Below are 6,449 nucleotides of genomic sequence, written 5' to 3'. Positions count from 1 at the left end.
GCACTCTGTAGTCTAAAGGGCGTCCTATATACATTATGGAACCAAAGGCAACTCTGAGCTTGGAAATTTAATAAACTCTGAGTCACTTAGAACATAAAACCTACACACATAAAAACCTTTGTCTAATCCAACAGAAAAGGCTCATGAAGACCCTGTTTAATCACGTCTTCCCACAACTGATCTGCTGTGAAGACTCTAACGGTGTTAGAGCCCCTTGCAACCAACCACTACTCCCTCTGATGGGGCACTCACGTGTTGGTGGGCTAGATCTGATGCTTCTCTTGCCTGTTGGAATCCCAGAAGAGGTGGGATTCTTCTCTCCATAAATGAGGAAACTGAGGCTCAGTGAAGTGAAGCAGTTTGGGAGCCACATCTCAAACACTATTTGTCTGACTACGAGGACTGTCCTCTGCAGTTTTGGTGGATGAAGTGACATGAGTATGGGATGTGAGGACAAAGAGAATGAGGAGACACATGGCCTCCCTCCGTAAAGTTCTTTTCCTAATGCTGCTTGGTAATCAGAAACCATTCTCAACAATGCAGGTAAAGGTGAGTCCAGAACTGGGGGAAGGAGCAGGATGGAATAAACACTTGCTGAACAATATACATGATTTTATTTCATCTGCAATAGAAAATATGGTGTGAAGATAAGGGAGCAGAAACTCAGAGAGGTAAAATGAGAGTTCTGAAAACTGAACCCAGGTCTATGCGCCCCATGGATTACAACCTTGTCAGTTATCTGCAGTTTCCCAAGGATTCAGATAAACACGAGATTATAGGATCTTCACTTTTGAAAGATCCTTAGTAGTAACAATAAGCCTAGTCTTTAGGATCATATCTTTTTTTTTTTTTTGCCCACACCAGTGCTTCTCAAAACTTTAATGAATCACTTGGGAGGATCTTAAAACCTGATTCACTACATGCAGCCTGAAATTCGGCATTTCTAACCAACTCCCATGTGGTACACTGGCTGCTGGTCTACGGACCACACATAATACCATCTCTGCATACTTTTTAAGAATCAATCAGCTATTCCCAAATATTTATGAAGCCCTGATTGCATGTCCAGAGTCATCACTAGATACTCTAGAAACCCCAACTCAAGTGACTGGTTCACTATTTAAGAAATATTACTAGGCAAGGAGCCCCATATTTTCATTTTGCACTAGGCCCCCCAGATTATTATCTTCCCTGGTGGCTCAGACAGTAAAGAATCTGCCTGTAATGCAGGAGACCCAGGTTCAGTCCACATGCAGGGCCACCAAAAACAGACGGGTCGTGGTGGAAAGTTCTGACAAAATGTGATCCACTGGAGAAGGGAATGGCAAACCACTTCAGCATTCTTGCCTTGAGAACCCCATGAACAGTATGAAAAGTCAAAATTATATGACACTGAAAGAAGAAGCCCGCAGGTCTATAGAATTCCAAATGCTACTAGAGGAGAGTGGAGAAATATCCCCAGAAAGAATGAAGAGGCTGAATCAAAGGGGCAACGATACCCAGCCGTGGATGTATTTGATGATAAAAGTAAAATCTGATGCTGTAAAGAACAATATTGCATGAGAACCTGGAATGTTATGTCCATGAATCAAGATAAATTGCAAGTGGTCAAACAGGAGATGGCAAGGGTGAACATCAACATTTTAGGAATCAGTGAACTGAAATGGATGGGGATGGCAAATTTAATTCAGATGACCATTATATCTACTACTGTGGGCAAGAATCCCTTAGAATAAAGACATAGTCAACAAAAGGTCCAAAATGCAGTACTTGGGTGCAGTCTCAAAAATGACAGAATGATCTCAGTTCACTTCCAAGCAAACCGTTCAAAATCAGAGTAATCCAAGTTTATGCCCCAACCACTAATGCTGAAGAAGCTAAAGTTGAACGGTTCTATGAAGGCCTACAAGACCTTACAGAACTAACACCAAAAAAAGATGTCCTTTTCATCACAGAGGGCTGGAATGCAGAAGTAGGAGATCAAGAGATACCTGAAGTAACAGACAAGTTTGGCCTTGGAGTACAAAATGCAGTAGGAAAAAGGCTAACAGAGTTTTGCCCAAAGAACACACTGGTCACAGCAAACACCCTCTTCCAACAGCACAAGAGATGACTGTACACGTGGACGTCACCAGATGGTAATACTGAAATCAGATTGACTACATTATTTGTAGCCAAAGATGGAGAAGCTCTATACAGTCAGCAAAAACAAAACTGGGAACTGACTGTGGCTCAGATTATCAGCTCCTTATTGCAAAATTCAGCCTCAAATTGAAAAATGTAGGAAAAACCACTAGGCCTTTCAGATATGACCTAAATCAAATCCCTTATGATGATACAGTGGTAGTGACAAATAGATTCAAAGGATTAGATCTGAGAAGACAAAGTGCCTGAAGAACCTCCTTATGAACAGAGGTTCATAAAATCGTACAGGAGATGGTGACCAAAGCCATCCCCAAGAAAAAGAAATGCAAAAAGGCAAAATGGTTGTCTAAGGAGGCTTTACAAACAGCTGAGAAAAAAAGAGAAGCAAAAGGCAAAGGAGAAAAGGAGAAATATACCCATCTGAATGCAGAGTTCCAAAGAAAAGCAAGGAGAGATAAGAAAGCCTTAAGTGAACAATGCAAAGGAATAGAGGAAAACAATAAAATGGGCAAGACCAGAGATTTCTTTTTTAAAAAAAATAGAGATATCAAGGGAACATTTCATGAAAAGATGGGAACAATAAAGGACAGAAACCGTAAGGGCCCAACATAAGCAGGAGATACCAAGAAGAGGTGGCAAGAATACACAGAAGAACTGTACTAAGAAGGTCTTAATGACCCAGATAACCATAATGGTGTGATCACTCACCTAGAGCCAGACATCCTGGAGTACAAAGTGAAGTGGGCCTTAGGAAAAATTACCACAAACAAAGCTAGTGGAGGTGGTGGAGTTCAAACTGATCTATTTCAAATCCTAAAAGATGATACTGTAAATGTGCTACACTCAATAGTTGGAAATCGGAAATTTGGAAAATCTGGAAAACTCAGCAGTGGCCACAGGACTGGGAAAAATCAGTTTTTATTCTAATACCAAAGAAGGGCAATGCCAAATGTTCAAACTACCACACAGTTGTCCTTATTTCACATGCTAGCAAGGTAATGCTCAAAATCCTTCAAGTCAGGCTTTAACAGTATGTGAACTGAAAACTTCCCAGATGTATAAGCTGGATTTAGAAAAAGCAGAGGAAGCAGAGATCAAATTGCCAACATTCACTGGATCATCGGAAAAGCAAAAGAATTCCAGAAAAACACTTGCTTCTGCTTCATTGACTATGCTGAAGGCTTTGACTCTGTGGATCACAATAAACCATGGAAAATTCTTAAAGGGATGGGAATACCAGACCACCTGACCTGCCTCCTGAGAAACTTGTATGCAGTTCAAGAAGCAACAATTAGAACCGGACATGGAACAACAGACTGGTTCCAAATTGGGAAAGGAGTACGTCAAGGCTGTATATATTTCACCCTGCTTATTTAACTTATATGCAGAGTATATCATGAGAAATGCCGGGCTGGATGAAGCACAAACTGGAATCAAAATTGCTGGGAGAAATATCAACAACCTCAGATATGCAGATGACACCACCCTTATGGCAGAAAGCGAAGAGGAACTAAAGAGCCTCTTGATGAAGGTGAAAGAGGAAAGTGAAAAAGCTGACTTAAAATTCAGCATTCAAAAAACTAAGATCATGGCATCCAGTCCCATCACTTCATGGCAAACAGACAGGGAATCAATGGAAACAGTGAGAGACTTTATTTTCTTGGGCTCCAAAATCACTGCAGATGGTGACTGCAGCCATGAAATTAAAAGACGCTTACTTCTTGGCACTAAAGCTATGACAAATCTAGACAGCATATTAAAAGGCAGAGTAATCAATCTGCCAACAAAGTTCTGTATAGTCAAAACTATGGTTTTTCAAGTAGTCATGTATGGATATGAGAGTTGGACCATAAAAAAGGCTGAATGCTAAAAATAAACTCAAAATGGATTAAAGATCTAAACGTAAGACCAGAAACTATAAAACTCCTAGAGGAGAACATAGGCAAAACACTCTCTGACATACATCACAGCAGGATCCTCTATGACCCACCTCCCAGAATACTGGAAATAAAAGCAAAAATAAACAAATGGGACCTAATTAAAATTAAAAGCTTCTGCACAACAAAGGAAACTATAAGCAAGGTGAAAAGACAGCCTTCTGAATGGGAGAAAATAATAGCAAATGAAGCAAATGACAAACAACTAATCTCAAAAATATACAAGCAACTTATGCAGCTCAATTCCAGAAAAATAAATGACCCAATCAAAAAATGGGCCAAAGAACTAAATAGACATTTCTCCAAAGAAGACATACAGATGGCTAACACATGAAAAGATGCTCAACATCACTCATTATCAGAGAAATGCAAATCAAGACCACAATGAGGTACCATTTCATACCAGTCAGAATGGCTGCGATCCAAAAGTCTACAAGCAATAAATGCTGGAGAGGGTGTGGAAAAAAGGGAACCCTCCTACACTGTTGGTGGGAATGCAAACTAGTACAGCCACTATGGAGAACAGTGTGGAGATTCCTTAAAAACCTGGAAATAGAACTGCCTTATGACGCAGCAATCCCACTGCTGGGCATACACACTGAGGAAACCAGAATTGAAAGAGACACATGTACCCCAATGTTCATCGTAGCACTGTTTATAATAGCCAGGACATGGAAACAACCTAGATGTCCATCAGCAGACGAATGGATAAGAAAGCTGTGGTACATATACACAATGGAGTATTACTCAGCCATTAAAAAGAATACATTTGAATCAGTTCTAATGAGGTGGATGAAACTGGAGCCGATTATACAGAGTGAAGTAAGCCAGAAAGAAAAACACCAATACAGTATACTAACGCATATATATGGAATTTCAAAAGATGGTAATGATAACCCTGTAAGCAAGACAGCAAAAGAGACACAGATATATAGAACAGTCTTTTGGACTCTGTGGGAGAGGGACAGGGTGGGATGATTTGGGAGAATGGCATTGAAACATGTATACTATCATGTAAGAAACAAATCTCCAGTCTAGGTTTGATGAAGGATGCAGGATGCTTGAGGCTGGTGCACTGGGATGACCCAGAGAGATGATATGGGGAGGGTGGTAGGAGGGGGGATCAGTATTGGGAACTCATGTGGTGGATTCATGTCAATATATGGCAAAACCAATACAGTATTGTAAAGTAAAAAATAAAAATAAAATAAAAAAGGCTGAATGCTGAAGAATTGATGCTTTTGAACTGTGGTACTGGAGAAGACTCTTGAGAGTTACTTGGACAGCAAGGGGTACAAACCAGTCAATCCTAAAAGAAATAAACCCTGAATATTTATTGGGAGGACTGATGCTGAAGCCAAAGCTCTAATACTTTGGCCACCTGATGTGAAGAGCCAATTCCTTGGAAAAGACCCTGGTTTTGGAAAAGATCGAGGGCAAGAAAGGAGGGCGAAGCAGGATGAGATGGTTTGATGGCACCATTGACTCAACAGGCATGAGTTTGAGCAAACTCCAGTAGATACTGAAGGACAGGGAAGCCTGGTGTACTGCACTCCATGGGATTGCAGAGAGTCAGACACAACACCACTGAACAACACACACCACAGATTATGTATTAATAGGTCCTGCATATGTGGTAAGTAATGGGGATAAGCTCAGAGACAAGCTTTGTCTACATACTATTTATGGAACTTTATGATTTCTACCAATCACTGAATATGAGGGGCCATGGGCTCAGGAAAAGAGCAGCTCCAGTAGACAGCGAGGAGATGGACACTGCTTTGTGGTCTTCCTCCTGGCAGCAGGAGAAAGCAGCAATCTGAGGGCCTGCAAATGGGCAAGACAGAGAGGACTGAGACACTTCCACTGGTCTACAGAGATCTGCCTGTCCTATCTGCCTGACATGACATAGCAAATCTACCATTAGAACTTAAAAACAATGTTAATAGGATTCAGCAACTGGGGCTTCCCTGGTGGGTCAGTGCTAAAGAATTTACCTGCCCATGCAGGAAGACATGGGTTAGATCCCTGGTCTCGGAAGATCCCACATGCCTCAAAGCAACCAAGCTCATGTGCCACAACTACTCAGCCTGTGCTCGAGAGCCCAGGAGTCACAGCTGCTGAAGCCTCAAGGCCCTGGCGCCCATGGTCTATAACAAGGGAAGCCACTGCAACAGGAAGCCGGCACACTGCAGCTAGAGGGTAGCCCCCACTCGCCGCCACTGGACAAAAGTCCGTGAAGCAATGAAAACTCAGCACAGCCAAAATTAAATACTTTAACAGATCTCATTTTGAATCAAGGATTCGCTGCTTCCCAGCTAGTTATTGCAGCTCTCTGAGCCTCCATGTCCTCATTTGCAAAGTGAC

Source organism: Capricornis sumatraensis, chromosome 4, assembly GCF_032405125.1.
Source record: "Capricornis sumatraensis isolate serow.1 chromosome 4, serow.2, whole genome shotgun sequence".
Taxonomy (NCBI): Eukaryota; Metazoa; Chordata; class Mammalia; order Artiodactyla; family Bovidae; genus Capricornis; species Capricornis sumatraensis.
This window is presented reverse-complemented; position numbering follows the sequence as displayed.